The 17,788-nt window shown below is 36.0% G+C and overlaps 1 protein-coding gene across 2 annotated transcripts in view; it reads right to left on the reverse strand.

Moving 5' to 3' along the window:
* LOC118193995 (POU domain, class 3, transcription factor 4-like) overlaps nucleotides 1-10,445 on the reverse strand; it is a 157,268-nt gene extending 146,823 nt beyond the window's left edge. For both annotated transcript variants that reach the window (XR_004759030.2, XM_035365167.2), the window contains exon 1: nucleotides 10,169-10,445. The gene's annotated coding sequence lies outside the window, so the exon portion shown is untranslated. The remainder of the gene's footprint in view (nucleotides 1-10,168) is intronic.
* Between the last annotated feature and the right edge of the window lie 7,343 nt (nucleotides 10,446-17,788).

Below are 17,788 nucleotides of genomic sequence, written 5' to 3' on the forward strand. Positions count from 1 at the left end.
TCTCTACTGTAGAAAAATTCGATAAGTTGGACTTTGGGCTTGATATTTTGGGGTGCAGAGAAGAACAGAAAGCTTATTATTATGGAAACTGTTGCAATGAGTAACTAAGCCGACACGTATGCATTTCTCTGCGGCTTCTTTGTAAACGAGTAAACAATGACAAGCGTAAAATTCGCATGCACATGATGAATTCACGAATATGACATAAGAGGCGGAAGTTTACTTAAATGGGATGTATGTTAAATGCTAATACAGCTACTTTCGGCACGTGCGGTAAAGTTTTCTTCAAGGCAAATTAATAAAAAGACGTGAAAGAATAGTATGCTGATAAGGATTATTATCTAAAATTCGGATTAATAAAAAGAGAAATTTTTGTAAATTCATACACGTTTTGAATCAAATAGATATTTTAATGAGATCTAGTGTAATATTTCAAAAATCCGAAAGAATTGTCAAATCAAAGACACATAAAGACTGCAGATAAAATACTTTGTTCTTTTCCATATTTAACAAATGTATTTGAGCCACTTTGTTGAAAGAGACATCAGGTTATTTCGATGCCGGAGAGATGAAACATGAGAAATCGTCTTCGCCGGGAATCGAACCACGCACCTCTGGATTACCGGCACAGTCTGCAGAACCACTACACCACGAAGGCACGCTAGAAAGGCGGGGCGGGAGAAATACCTTCTATACTCCCCCTTTTAAAGGGCGACTTTTTTTTTTTTTTTTTTATATATATATATATATATATAGGGGACCCAATCGCCAAATCCTGGGTGTGGAGTGTTATCATCCCCAACCCTTTTAATTCGGGCGCCACTACAGAGACATCAGGTTATTTCGAGGCCGGAGAGATGAAAAATGAGCAATCGTCTTCGCCGGGGATCGAACCACGGACCTCTGGAATACCGGCCCAGCGTGCAGAACCACTACACCACGAAGGCAAGATAGGATAGTGAGAGAAATACCTTATAACTTCATAAAATGTTTGCTAAAACAAAATTGAAATTGCATTATTTTGTGAGGAATATACCTGGAATTTAGGATAAATTCTTACAAATTAGCGTTTGAAAGTCAAATGTATTTATATAATTTAAATACACATACACAATCAGAAAATAAGGTAAATATGCTTACGTAACCCAACGACTTTCAAGCTCGTGGTCACAGCAAGACATCGTTAAGAAAATGGTAAAAGTAAGAAAAAATTGAAAAACCAAATTTAGAAAACCGGTAACTGGGGCAAGATATAAGGATAAATAACGTTTTAAAGATGTTGAAGAGGACAGACAGTGAAGGATAGCTGTTAAAGATGGGACTGGAGTTCTGTGGATGTTTTATCTCGGAGTTCTGTGGATGTTTTAAGCATGTATTTTGTGTCTAATTTGAGAATACATCTACACAGAAACAAGAAATTTATAGGATATGCTCACTAAACAGTTCTTTAATGAATGCGACATAGAATGTTTCTAAAATTCAACATATACATGAATTAAAACAAAAAATTTCACTCTTTGCAGAGAAATCCAGTCTTTAAGAAACAGTACATCACAGTTTTTTGAAGAAAAATGCAATGTTAACATGACAAAAATGGGTTCTAATACAGAATGTGTTCTACCCCTAGCTGCAATTCATTGGCAGCAGTGACGTTCCATGCTATCAATTAAGTTGCTATGCCCAGTGAAATGGGAAGCATCCATCAGATAGGGCGTAATCTCTATTCAAGCTCATCTAACGATCTTGAAGGAGGACTTAAAATAGCAACCTGTTTCCCAAGGTAGTCCCAAAGATGCTCTATCGGATTTGGGTCAGGAGATTGAGATGGCCATTCAATGCACTGATCCTCAAGATATTCTTCTACTACCTGAGCTCGGTGCGGTAGCGCATTGTCTCCCATCAGAAATCCAGGACCAATAGCAGTGGTCCAATAGCAGTAGTATATATATATGATAGTGGTTGATCAAGGATCTCGTCTCGACATCTCACACCGATCAAAGTTCTTCCATGGAATACATGTAGGTCAGTGTGATCACGAAGAGAGATCCCAACCCAAACTCTTATTCCATCACCTCTGTAACTGTACTCTTCACAATATGGGATTAGTTGTATCTGGTGCGTTGTTCTCTCCAGATTAGCTGACGACCTGAATCATTCTCCCGTGTGAACATGGACTTGTCTGTGAATAGAACATACGCTTATTGTTGACTGGTGCAGGAGATGTGTTCTCTTGCACAATATAAACGGGCACCTCTGTGTCCTCGGGTCAAGAGGACTTCGTCGTCAACAACTGTTGTATTGTATAGGAGTCTTCACACTGTAGTAGCTGAAATTCTTGTTCCTGTTGCCACTAAATGATCTGCCATGAGCTGTGGCACAGAAATGTTGCTCCTCCTTCGGGCCGAAAGAGCGAAATAACGATCTCCCGCAGGTGTTGTAACTCTTGGTCTGCCTGAATAGAAAACAGAATCCTCGGGTTCAAACTGATTCCATACTCGGTGGACCACATTACGAGAGACATTGAGACGTCTTGCTAGACGTCTCAATGGACTTTTGGAGGGCAGTGTAGCTCTCAATTAATATGCCGTACAGTATTAGGAGCAGCTTTAATTTAATATACTTATAGCTAATGACTTACTTCATATTTACTAGTTACACTAAGTCATCACTTATAGTTAATAACTTCACACGTGTGCAAAATTAAGAGAATTCGCAAATTATGTTTATTTTTAGATAAGTATTGTACGATAGGTACTAATTATACGGCCGAAAAATTATGAAAATATTCAGAGTCGAATACATAAGCGTACACGCGCGTGTTTGCGGAGCTGTGATTGTGGAGAAGGTTTGAGCGAGAGAAGCGGTTTCGGCGATTTATGTGCTCATATTCCTTCACGACATTCGCCGTTTTTCTCGTAAGAGTTGGGTAAATTTTATAAGGTATCAGATAAAATTAGTGACCACGAGCGTATGGATGACGGAATGAGCTGAAGGAATATCGGTAGACTGGAGGCAAGCCAATCACAAACGCAGATAGTTACAGAGTTCAATGTAACACCCAGCGTCGTCTGCTATTCGTTGAAACAGTTTCAGGAAACTGGATCCATATTGAGAAGACCTGTGCATTGCACAGTTCTCGATATTGATCCAGATGACCTGCAAGGTCGACTAAGAGCCATAACGAAGAATGAGATCATTACTTGGCACTTTCAACGCGGCTACACAGGACTGCTAGAGTTTCACAGCTCTCACGTGAGCTGTGTACTGACACTGCAACTTGAATTTAACGATATACAGCTGCCCGAAGCCTTAATAAAACAGGGCTGTATGCCAGAAGATCCGCTGTTTGCATCCGCTTGGTGCAGGACACACGAGAGCGTGTTTAACATGGTGCAGAAAACATGGGCCTTGGACCAGACTTCCACGGAGCACCGTGCGTTTTACTGATGAATGGAGATTCAACCTGGACCTCTGAATTTTGGCATACTTGTATCTGGAGAGAGCCTGGAACAGAATGCTAACCCGACCTCGTCAGGGAAAAGGATCATTACGATTGTGGAGATGCCATAGTTTGAGCAGGCATTATATTGGATAGACGTACATATCTACTTGTATTTAAGAAAGGCTCTCTCACTGGTATGAGGTATACAAAGGATATCCTAAAACACTATCATCGACTTTTTGAGGCGTAGTTCGTCCTAGGTTCCTGATAATGAACGAGACTGCTCATGCACGTAGGGCTCAACTGCTCGACGATTAACTGTAAAGCGAGGATATTCGCCGCATGGATTGGCCGGCCAAATTTTATGACTTTAACCCTGTACAGGTCTGGGAAGGTCTTGGGAGGGCAATTTCATCTCGCCATTGCCCTTCGAAATCCATCCCGGAGTTGAAAACCGCCTTGCTACAGGCTGCCTAAACTGCCTTGCGTGAGATCGATTTCCACAGGGACTTCCCAACTGCCTCTTGCCCAAGGTGCCGTCACGCTTGCTCGTATACGCGTCACATATGGGGAAAGCCGCGAAAACGCTCATACAGCCAGCCCTTTGGCTAAGATTCAAACCCCGGACCGAACTACCAGTGTTCAACGACTCAAGCGCTCGGCAGCTGGGAAGTCCGATTTAAGAAGGACATACCTGTTGTAATAACTGCGAATACTGTTTGTTTATGACACGCAGAGACATCATGCAGGTTGGGTTATCATAAAAACTCTGATTGCATCTATAAAATTTATTACATTTACATGGTTAATTTATATAGGCAATTAGACATTAAAGACCAGAAAACGTAAAAATCAACTTAATATGCCTTCGTTATTCCCATCTGGAAGTGCTAACCATTTACACTAAAAACTACGGGGGAACGCTATAATACTCCCTTTTTAAATTTCCTAACATCCAATTTTTAAAAGTTTTCTTTTTCATTTGTAATATTTGAATTAGATTTTAAATATAAAAACTGTGATTAAGATTCCTCAGCTTTTAAACAATACAATAAAATTCGGTGGTAATATTAAACTGCGGCTTTCTGCGTATTTTCGTTTCGACTTTGTATCAAATTATTTGAAAGTTTATATCAGAAGCAGCTAGGGTGACAGGAGTGGTCTTATTGTTCAAATGACGTCATTAACTAAATTTAAGATTTTATCCAGCCGTCTATCCCGCTTATTGTAGTGAAAGATCGGCATCAGATTAAGAGACATCAGAAAGAGACATTCTAATTTTGACAGTCATCATTGTTCCCATGCTGTCATATATTTTAAATGTCTATGTCGTTTTGCATTCACTGAGGCGAATGTATGGAAATCAAGTGACTTACAAAACTCAAAAATTTTCTCAGCGAGGATTTCTTTTTCCTTTTCCAGAAATATATCTAAAAAGAGATCGACACGAGAAAATATTCCTGAAATATTAAATAATATTCTCAGATACACGAATAAGGTATATAGAAACCTGATTATGAATTTCCGTTTATCTCAATCGTCTTGGCCTAAATATACGTAGAAAATGTTTAATACAAAATTGCCGTTATTATTAGCTGTATGCGATGAAAAAAAATTCTTTATTTTGAAGATAGAAATTCGTCTTGAATAAAATGGTGTTCAAGAACTGAAAATTGTAAGAATTTGTACAGTGTGCATATTAGCAAATTTAACGAACGTAGGACGCATGAACCAGTAGGGAAAAAAATCTGGTTTGGACAGCACATTTGACTTTCTTGTGCGGCCTATTAAATTATGAACATTTTTTTGCTGCACTTCAATTAGAGATATATTTCTTATTCAATCAATTCAGTATATATATATATATATATATATATATAAAATGTTGTATGAACTTAAATCCATTTAGTGCGAATACAAGTTATTATTACTTGCGCAATTGCTGCAAAGTTAGTTAATAATAATTTATTTCCTAAACAGTATTGATTAATTGATTATATTATCTCCTAAGTTTAATTAAAGTAGACTTATTTTAAAAGTGTGCATCCATACTGGTAAGTTATATTTTGAAAGATGTTTTGAAGTAATTTGAAAGCAAAATGTTAATAATGTTTTAACGGGGACTGGAGTTAAATCATCACGAAGAATAATATTACAATTGTAAAAGTAAAAATTAAAACATGTAATTATTGTCATTGATCGGAAATTAGTTGACTTTTCAAGGGGAACAAACCAACTCCCGTTCAATGATCAATAATTGATAAAAATACGTAAATATGAAAGTGTTTCGTCTTTACTCGAGTTATAAGTTAAAGCCAAATGTTTAGGAAATAAATTATTATATATATATATATATATATATATATATATGTCTGATACTACCGATTGCTACCAAAAGGGAGGAGCACAACTACATGTTACAGCAATCCCATATACAAAATTTTCAGCGTTCTACGGCTATTCATTTTGAGTCAGGTGAAATGCATTCATGCGTACGTACATACGTCACGAATTTTTTTTTTTTTTTTTTTTTTCTGAATTGATTTTAAATCCATTTTCAATCCGTTTTGGAAAAAAGAATCTTTTGTTCTATTCGTACGTACAGATGTCACGGAAAAAAAAAATTGTTTAAATGGATTGGGAGATCAAAATTGTTTTTGTTGAAATATGATACCCAAAATTGTTTGCTATGGCAATACTTACTTTACTTCGCACACTTCAGTAGAGAAAGTGCTTCTTAAATAAATTAACGTATTCAATTTTACTTGGCTGAAAAAAAATGTGTAGATTTCTGAAGTCCAGATAAGTTAAACTACTACTAACTGAAGTTCTACCGCATTTTTATTAAAGCTTTAAATGTTTCCTCCCCCCTTACCAATAGAAGCTTTCCTACGCATCAGTTTTTTACACGCTACCTACTAGCAAAATCATAAACGCGTTTAACAGATATACGAAAACATGATTTGCTATTTCTAGCAAAAACATCGCGTCTTTCGGATTAACTAAAAACTAAAAAACTTCTAAATCACTGAGTTTCTTTCGACAATAATTGAGAATTTTACATATTTTGATGTCTTAGTTTTCCCTTTCTCATTTTGCTTTTAATTTCGTTTCTATCCAGAATGTTTGCTGCTCTTTTCTTCGGGTTAAGGAAATCTACAGCCCATAAATAAATTTTAAAAATGTTGTTTTTTTTAATATGGTAGGCAAAAAAATTCTAAATACTGCATTCATAAATATTTTAAAAACTTCAAAAGTTTCATGAACTGACAGGCATAGAAATTTACGTATTTAACGATATGTGATATGACAGGAAGTAAAAAAGATACTATTAGAAATGGGAAGATTTTGCAGTCGTAAGAAAAAATACTTGGTGCGTCGAAAATTGTGTTTTTGGTCTTTAAAACTCCAAGAAATTCTGCTTACTAGAATCGCAGTATAAATAATTCTATTTATTACATTATTTTTACTTGGAACCGTTTTTACACTGTCATGATTTAAATCCAACTCTTCACAAAGAATCTTGATATACATCCTTTGTCAGAAAGGTTCCAGAACAATTTTTTTTTATTTCTCAGTTCGCAGTACTAAAAAGGAACAAATGTTGTTTTTGTATTACCTGATATGTATTTTTACTTGACATGACCTTGACCATGTTTATACTCAAACTTAGTAGGTGGTAGAGCTGTGCTTAGCAACACACTGTTCGGATTGTTGTCGCAATCGTTGAGTTGACATAATGGATGCTGATTGTGAGCAAAGAGCGAACATTAAGTTCTGCATCAAGCTCAGAAAACCCCCTAGTGAAACGTAGAACATGATTAAACAAGAATATGCTGGCAAAGCACTTTCAAGAAGTCGTGTTTTCGAGTGGCACAAAAAGTTTCGGAAAAGCAGAGATTCATTGCAAGACGATCCCAGAGCTGGTCGCCCGTCTATTGCACATACCGATGCGAACGTGGCGCGTGTAAGGCAGTTATTGCAAGAAGACCGTCGCGTAACTGTGTGTATTGTATAAGAAGAACTCAGTTTGAATCGTGATGATTGTGTCATCAGATTTTACGTGAAGTTTTAGGGTACCGGAAACTTTATGCAAGAATCGTCTCTCACAGATGAACAGAAAGAGGAAAGACGAAGAATTACAACTACTAAACTATTGGATAGAGCTAGACCGTGATACCACATTTCTATCAAAGGTTATTGTGATTTTTCTTGTTCTTATGAGTGGAAAGGTGACTGAAAGGAAAGATTCATTAAGACTGTTGCAGAAATCCAACGGGCTGTGGGAAATGAGCTTGCAAGCATCGCAGTTGAAGATTTCTCCGTTTGCTTCCAAGACCTCCAGAAACGTTGTGTATAGCCAAGAGAACTACTTTGATAGCAAATAGAATCATTACACGGTAAATGCAATTTTCCATTTTTACGACCTTTGTCTTGGAACATTTCTGACAAAGGATGTACTCTACACGTAGCTGTGAGAATTTCAGTCATTAATTGCTTTAAAATACTTATAAATGTTATTAGAGCATAAAGCATATCAGTCGTTTAGTGCGCGACCAAAGCTCACTTTCGTTTTTATGAAGGAAAAACACGATATGAAGAATAACAGGAAGATTTGGGAATGCCCTAAAATTTGTGGCCCTGAGTGTGGGCCTTATAAGCCTAGGAGTTACTCAGGCCCTGAAAGTTGTGAAGATATGGGTCTTATTTCTTCTGAATTTTTCTACATTAAGCGATTCTATACAAGACCTAAGTATAAAGAATAAAAGATGATAGGACCAGGTAATGTGTCTAGTACACACGCACATAAAAAACAACAAAAAAATTCTCAACAATAATGGCAAATTTTTAGCATTCGAATAAATAATTAATTACTAAAATATAACCTTGACTAAATTATAGAGTAAATGTAAGAAACGTAGATCTGTCTCTGGCAGACTGAAAACACAGGATGTCCTAAAAATAAATATGAGTGATTTATGTCAGTGTTAACGGTAGCTCTTATCTAGATATGTTAGAACCTTTTTATTCCCGAAATCGGAGATATGGACGAATCCAACCGCATCCATGTTTCACTTGGGTGGAGCGTCACTTCCCTTTTCATTGACTATTTAGTATAAGAAAGTCGTTTCCCAAGGTGGTGGATTGCAATATTCCTTGCTGCCCTCTTAATCTCAAATATTACGTTTCACTGGATACTTTTTTGGAAGGAAAACACAACTAGTGAAAAAACTCAGAAACTTGTTTCTATAAAGGGTAAATTTATTGTATTAATACCATAAAGTTTCTCCTTCACTAGGAAACTATGGTACTTGTCTTTTCTTTATTTTTTTTTCAGAGCATTTTGTTCAATATTTATTAACTCGTAATTTACAATAAACAGCATCATTATTTTTGTAGCATTTTATTTATAAGCTCAACTTAATATAACACAACTCGAGAATTGTAATCAAACGAGTATTTTTTACCATTGTCTAACATTTAAGAAATTACTTTACCATTTCTGTAATTAAATCAAGATTAAATTACCAAATCTGTTACATACGCATGAATACGAATTGATGCATCAGTCTGGACGTTTTCTAACGATACAATATTTGGACACGATGTCATACTAAATTCAGTTTGACAGAGGACGTATAATTACTCGTTTATTTAACTAGAATTTTTTTTATTAATTGGACTGAATGACTTTCTACTTTAAGACGAGTGGTGAAAGTAAATGGTTAAAAATGGGAATGGCTAGTGTTGAAGTCTCTGCTTTGTGTTGGATGTTCTGAATATACAAGGCATTTCAAAAGGTTGTTGCCAAACTTAACATGCTGATCTGTCATACCATGACAAACAAGATTTGCATAAGAATTTGTGTCCGAAAATGCGAACTGCGACCGCTAGAAGGAAATGTTCGCAAGCGTAGAAAGGAAGAAAGAAAGGATGTCAAAAGATGTGTTAAGAAGACCTTTATTAAAGAACATAGTTCAGTCACAGAAGAGGTTGAAAATTCCGTCCATTGAGTACAATGCATGCCTCACACCGTCGACGCAGGGATTCACGGACCCCTTCAGAATGGGCAGCTGTGTCACGGACATGTGCTGCCGCATCCATGATCCTGGCGACGAAATACATGTCCGATGTTACGGTCTTCTTGTACATCATGGATTTCATGTATCCCGCCAGGTAAAAATTCAAGGAAGCCAGTTCGGGGGATCGTGGTTGCCATGCGACTGGTCCACCTTTGCCGATTCAACAATCAGGATATGTCCTATAGAGGTATTCACAAGTAGTGCTGCCAATGTGCAAGCGCTCCATTATGCTGAAACCAGATGTTTCTCTGTTTAGCTGCTGGTACGTCAACCATAAGATCTGGCAACACTCTTTTCACAAAATGTCACACAAGATGTCCATAATGATCTGAGTTAGTAAACCGATTTATCCTTCTCCTGTAACGTCTTCACCTAAAATAGTCACACTTCCCACTCTCCCATAAGCCTACAAACATTGCCCTCTAGCGATCGACGTTCCCATTTCCGGACACAAGTTCCGATCTAAATCTTGTTTGTCATAATATGACAGACTAGCATGTTAAGTTTGGCAACGACCTTTTGAGACACTCTATTTAACTGTATATTACAGTATATTCTAGTTTAATTATTAATAATAGTTAAAATTCAGAAATAATCATAACTAGTTGGAAAAAAAGGAAAAATAATGGAGGTATTTTCTTACCCTTCTAGTTAAGTAATTGGTTACGAGGCTTGACTAACTGGATTTGCATTCGATTATTGTCGCTTATCTTCCATCTCTCGAATCTTTTATAATCGGATCAAAATAGTGGAGCTTACATCTCCTTCACACACGTCCACTGAGATAAAAATCGTGTAGATTTTTTATTTACTTGCAGAAGAAATGTAATAGTCTTCTGATGTTATCCTTAGTTGTGTTGACTTCCTCTAGTTTTTAGCTGCTTTCCTTGTGTCCATTTTACAGAAGGCCCTGGAAGAACTGAATGATTGCAATTCATCTTTGATTTTCAAGACATTTCGCATGCAAGACATTTTTTAAAGAATACTGAAAAATACTGTGTAGATTAGCAACAATTTTAAAAACGTGCAAACGAAGTCGTCTTCTATAATTCTAGAAAATGTGGGAAAAATAATGCAAATTATCAACGCGAAGTGCAGGACTATTTATCTCTAACTCTTAGAAGAACTGGAATAAAACTATTACGAAACTTTTAATTTTGAATATCTCCCTGAATAATGCAATATTGCCATAAAAATGTATTTACTATAATAACGTAATATTTTGGATATCTACCATAATTGTAAGTAGTATGGAGTAACATATTTGATGCATTTTTCATCATGGGAAACAGTATAGATACAGCTATTGCAAGACAGAAGATTCGTCTTGTCGAAACGCAAGATTGAAAAACATTTTGTAAATAAATTTTCTTTCTTGTAGCACAGTTTATTTAAGAATATAGTATATAATGTGTACAGTATATGAATTATGCATTAATAGAATGTTCATGTTATCAGTAAGGGAGAGTGATAAAATGTCATAGATTTTAAGAAAAGTGGCTCTGGTTCAATAAGCTCTTTGGCGTCACTCGATTCATATGGGAGCTCAAAGATCCATGTTCATATTATGAAGTCATCATATAAAGTATTTTCTCTCTCCTTTCTACATACCTTCGTGGTATAACAGTAACACTCTCGGCGCGTACTCGAGAGGTCCAGGTTCGAGACCCGGCGAAGCCGTTGCTCATTTTTCATGTCTTCTGTTTCAAAATAACCTAATGATTCTGCATTGGCTACCTTAAACTAAAAGATGGTGAATGATGATTCTTCATCAACAGGATTTGGCGAATGGGTCTCCTAATCCTCAGTCTCCCTTTAAAAACGGGGGATATATATAAGGCATTTTCTCCCTCCTTCCAGCATGCCTTCGTGGTGTAACGGCAGCACATACGGCTCGTATTCGAGGGGTCCAGGTTTGAACCCTGGTAAGGGCATTCTTCATTTTTTATGTTTTATGCTATGCCGTATGCTGTTGTTATTCCTCTTCCGAGTTAATCCTATGTCATCATAAGTTCTATGCAGCATTATTGGAACTTATTACACGTGAACTCTCTAGAGAGTTCACGTGTTACAAAATGGAAAGATACAAATATATAGTATACATTTCAAGTTGGAATCTGAAAGATAAGCTTGCAGAGATTTTAAAATTTTCGAAACTGACCTGAGAAGACTCGTTTTTATCCAAGAGTCCATATTGCTTTAGTTCATATTTTAACATACTAGCTGTCTAAAATAATTATCATAAAAAAGAAAAATTTTCATTTATTGATTTAAAGGAGTCCAGCTAGTGTAATTTCATAAAAATATTTAATATTTCTAATTAGACATATCACGATATTAAGACATTTTTATTTGAACCAATCACATTAAAAAGTAGCAAAAATATTAAAAACTATGTTTATTGCTTCTAAATCAATTAATTCGTTACTAATTAATAAAATGATTTAATTTGAAAGTTAAATATCTTACGCTTTACTGAATAGCAATACGTCGCCACTTGGAAGATAAAATTATTTTATTTAGGACAGTGGCCAATACACTACTTTTAAATAACCAAGTTTGTTGAATAATACCTTACATTTTGACGAATGTCAACAGTCAGGCCTTGGAGATAAAAATGCTTTATTTCGAACATTGTTGCTGCTGCTGGCTTTTAAATCGCGGAGTTTGTTAAGCAAAAATTCATTAAATTAGTATAAAATATGAAATAAATCAAAAACAAATTCGAAATTCAAAACTAGTGTTTAGAGGTGCACATGTTCGGGTGGAAGACTATGTGCATTCAACAATTTTGTAGCTGTAGGTGCCGTCGTTTTTTCACAATGCAAGAACATGCATACAGGTTTTTCATTACTTAATATTACTATTACTACTATTAGGTAATGAAGTAGTAGTAGAGATTAATAGTAGAGATATGTATTTAACTAGTACTTAGTTATCCCACCACGCCGTGAAAATTTGATCACGCTTAGTGCATCTCAATTGTTATTAATGATCATTCTGTCAGAGGGAATTGAGACATTGTGCATTCATTGGAAACTGTCCTCTGTAAAGCCGACAAACAAAACACAAACGATCAGATAAAATTATCCACGCTTTACCACTCTCATTTCACGTGAGAACTATTTCTCAGCTATTTTAGGAATATTTTGCATCTGCATGCATTTCACAACTTTCTGTGCGCCGCGTAGCTCCTAACTTACTGTTTTATTTCTCCTAACTTACTGTTTTATTTCTCCTAACTTACTGTTTTATTCTTTACTAGTCTTTACTAGTATTTTCTCACAAACCTATTTCTTTAAAAATTATAATGAATAATTTCTACAATGAAATTTAATATTAGGATCGTATGGGAGAGAACATAGTCTACGTAAATATCTTTACTAGTGTTTAAAAATATACTTTTGCTGGGATATTTCACCATTTTAATACCGTCGTGATCGATACAAAGCATGGTTATCAATGCTGAGTGCTGCATTGAGCTCGGGTTTGAATCCCGGAGAAGAGTCGGATGTTTGCAAATATTTAGCGTATCTGTACGTATCAGTGTATCCTTAGTATCTAAATCCATGTCCACAAAAACGCACCAGAGCATAACAAAATTAACAAAACTTATAACAAAATTTTGTTTTTGTATCAATGTAGAATAGTTTGCGTCCCTGCTTAAAATCAGTGAGAATGTTTAAATATCGATGTAAAATATTATTTTAAATGCTTATGTATGCACAACAATGTACGCAACAGTGTCAAACAAATACGGATAAGTTGTAGAGACATTAGGTAATTGCTGGAGATATGAAAAATGTGCAATGCCCTCGCCGGGATTCGAACCACGGACCTCTTGATGCGCACCGAGCGTGCTGACCACTACATCACGAAGGCATGCTAAGAAGCTGGGAGAAATACCTTATATACTCCCCCCTTTTAAAGGGCGACTGGGGATTAGAGAACCCAATCGCCAAATCCTGGTGGTGGAGAACCATCCCCACCTCCTTTTTTATTAGTTCGTACTGTAGATACATTAGGTATTTTGATGCTGGAGACATGAAGAATGTGCAGTGCCCTCGCCGGGATTCAAACCGCGGACCTCTCGATACGCGCCGAGGGTAATGACCACTACATCACGGAGGCATGCTGAGAAGGCAGGTGACAGGTGATGGAAGACGTGGACGCCTGATGTTTAACAGAGGTAAACAAGCATGTGTCCCACGCCCTCCCTTACCTAGAGGCAACAACTCCCTGGAGCCGCAAGAGGCCCGCCCCGGAAGTTTATTGAGATATTAAAATGAGTTTGTTCACGTGGCCAAGCAGGGGCGTCTTAAGTGTACAATGAATACTTGTTAGACATACGATTTGGCATCTTAATGCTAAGTCATACATGCACTTAAGCATACACATTTGAAATACATGACAGATAAATAGTCATAAACACAGTTAAACACACCATATACAAAACATAACAGTACACGATACAAAGTACACACAATACGACATTAAACAACATAAAACATATATAAACATGACGTTAAACACACACATTACATTAAACCATAAAACTACTTATGTAAGAAAACGAAAAATACATGAGAGCACGGGAGAATTAAAACGCACTATGTTTAACATGAACGCACCTAGGCATATTATGTTTAACATGCGGAACAAAACACAATGCGTTAGTCATACATGGGCAGTTGATATTTACATTGATGTTGATGCTTATTCGTATTGATGCTCAGAAGGCAGGAAAAATACCTCATAAGATGTATCCTCAGTGTCTAAACCTAAGTGCCGATAAAATGCACCAGGATAATATATGTTTAAATATACGCGCTAGCGCAGAATATTGATATATATCATGGTAAGTTCAGTTTAAAATGTTTAATTGTCATTTTAAAAATTCGTTATTACATGTGTGCAACGACGTATATGCATCATTGTAAAATACATGTTTTGTATTAGTGTATTCTCATTGGCTAAACCTATAAAACGCACAAGGGCATTTTATATTTGTAAGTGCGCAAATGAGAAATTTATATGACTCAGGCTATAAAATCAGTATGAAATGTCTAAATATCGATATATAATGCTTAAATATCAGTAGAAAATTTTCAAATATCAATGTACAGAGCATAACAGCATTATTAGTGTAAAATATTTCAGTGTAGCAGCAAGTTGTATCGTGTATGAAATGTTATGGCTATATATCGTGTATGTTATATGTTTGTTATGGCTGTACAGACAAAAGTTTTTTATTAAACCTCTGACGCAGCGCTCCTGAGCGACAGGGAGTTCTTCCTGCTGCTGATTACGGACGATATCCGAATAGTCCTCATAACCCGCCAGTGTGTCTGCACCCTCTCTCACCTGTCACCTGTAAATATCTAACGTATGTTCAGCACAGGAACACTTAAAAACAGCAAGCCATAAGTCTTCTTGGCAGGTTCGATAGTACCCAAGGACCCGTTTCCTAAGGGATTCTCCTTCCAAATTAGAAACGAGCTGGGGTGACGCAATCTCGAAATTCTCGCTACGATAAACTTCGTGGACTTATTCTGATGTTACGTCAGATAAATGAGATAAGTCCTAACTATATGTTTTAAAAACCTAGATCGGCCTAACTCAGCTGAACTGTTTTTAGATCTAAATTAAAAGGCTTCCTGATTTAAACCTAAAAATAAAAGGGCTTGAGTATTTTGTAACTTTTACCACTGATAGTAACAACTGCAGTGACACAGCTTTAAGTTAACTATTAAACAAACATCACAGTTTACGAAGCCTAATCCTGTCTGAGAGAAGTCACATCCAAAAACTAGACTATTTTTCAGTTACAGACGTAATTTGATTACACTATTTCAATCAATTCCTTGTCATTTGCGTCGTGTATTTTTACTTTCTTTGTGTAGATGAATTGCGTATTGTCTTTCCTGTTGCATCTCTTTAGAAATAAATAACCTCACCTTGGTACAACTAAGATAGCATTATTATAAATCTATTCCTGTTATGAAATCATACACACATATAAATTAAAGTTCAGCTGGTTTAACTATCCAAATCCACTAAGTCAACTAATATGTATAATAAAATTTCCTTTCACCAACTTCAGGCATATCCGAGGTAACTTCTTTGTACATATTTATTATCAGGAGCAAAGTATTTCTCAAAAGCCTTTTGGTACGTAGGCGTACTGTTAAAAAATTAAAATGCTTTCAGTCCTCCATTTTTCTTCTTCTTTTTCTAACTTTGTTGATATTAATTGCCAAATTTAGTGTGTATGTAAAGGCCTATATTTGTTTTAAATTTGATCTTTTGTAGCAGGAACTCAACTGATGAAACAGTACACGAGATTTGTTTTTTTTTTTCCTTTGTTTTTATTATCGCAAAGCACTCGATGGCTATCTGACTAAGAAGAGGGATGCCTTCGTAGAGGATTTGCTAGAGAAAATTGCTCGTAAATACCTTATACATAGGATAAAAACCACAGAGACGCCCATGCAGCTAGCCCGTTCGTCGGGATTCGATCCTAGACCGAATTACCAGCGTTCAGCGATTTTATTGCTCGGCCGGCGGTGGGCCCGGAAGCGAAGGACTCAAAATTGAAAGCTTTATTACCTGCTAATTCAAATAATAATTTTAACCTCACATCTTCCAGGTAGGCTTCACATCCTTACTATTTCTCCATCACAGTTGCGAATCCAAGAAATCTTTTTATTTGTCATCAAAGGTCATTCAGTGCATACATAGTGAGTTGTCTGTAAAACCCAAAAGTGGCCCTACAGAATGAAAAGTTATCAAAAGTTTACTTCTCTTGCGCTTGTATATATCATTTCTATAATTCATTTGTATTCTACTAACTGTAATAAGACGCGAGGGGAAAACTGCAATGCAACCGAAATGAATTTTGTACTTTGCCAAACAGTAACAACATGTCTTGATGTAGATATATGTCTTAACAATGAGTAAAAGGGTGATCTATGATATCTCCTGCAATTTGAGTCTCATATTGCAGATTAACCGCAAACAATGAAACACGATCTTGTCTCAAAGTAGTTTTGCAAGTCGTTTTATATATTTAGAATTGCCGAAAATGAGTAATAAATCAGAATTTTAATTTCAACATGTCAACAATTCTCATATCGTCTTTCATTTAGGAGTTTTTATCAGATACATGATTGATTGATTTAACTTTCTGTTGGCATGCTTGAGTAGAGCACAGAGTTAGAGAGCCTTTGAATTCATGCCATATTTTTATCTTCCAATACAGACATCTTTAACTTGCAGGTTGGAATTCAGGCCAAAAAGCACTTTTTGGGGGAGGGAAAATGGAAAATTTCTGTGTGTTGTAACTATATTCATTATGTTTAAAATAAATAAAAAGTAAATAAAAATAAAAAGAAAATAAAAAGTAAATAAAAAGTGAAATTTCATCATATTCATAAATTAATTCTTATTTATCAGTTTTAAAGACTCATTTATAGAAATTTAACTCAGTTTTTATTGTCTCGTATCGGCCCATTTCTTTAGATTAAATGTTTGATAAAGAATATACGCATATAAATATTTAGATAAAACTTTTCGAAAGTAATGCATACAATGTTTAAATTAAAATCACTTAATCAAAATCTTAGAATGTAAAGTAAGAAAGCGTTTTCAAACAGGAGCATTCAAACATGTAATTTTGCAGAACCATGAGCACTTTTTGCAGTTATGATTGATTTATTTTACAACAATACATGAATCGCGGAAACTATTCTCGGCAAGGCAGCTTCAAAATTTCTTAGCCACTCTGCCTATATCTGAAAGATATAGTATTCTGTCTAAATGTAAAAACGAAAGCCTCACCTTGCCTTTTTCTTTCTAGACATCTTTTTCGAAGCCTCCTGCTGTGGTGTGAAGTGATTTCCAGCAGGTTTAGAGATAGCTGTTATCTAAAAGATACCTTTAAGACGTCCAGATGTATCCTACACCTATAAAGGCTTCCTATCAGATAAGTTAGAGGCACAGTCTCGGGCCATTGTCCTGCTTTCACAAGAGGGCTTCCTGTGCTGTAATCAGATGCCTGAGGAAATGTTACCCAATTCCTGTTTAGTGATGCGGTACTGCTTCGAAGCTTTTTCCAGCTTTGGCTGGTTACGCCAGACAATCTTAGTTTAGTGTTTAGCATTCAAAGCATACGGCAAACTACATGAAGACAATTCTGGCAGAAGAGAGATTGCTTTGCTTTCGCTTTGGTGTACCAAAAAGGCCGGCGATGACATTGAAATGA

Source organism: Stegodyphus dumicola, chromosome 10, assembly GCF_044657685.1.
Source record: "Stegodyphus dumicola isolate Sdum_Otavi_A_Nest chromosome 10, ASM4465768v1".
NCBI lineage: Eukaryota > Metazoa > Arthropoda > Arachnida > Araneae > Eresidae > Stegodyphus > Stegodyphus dumicola.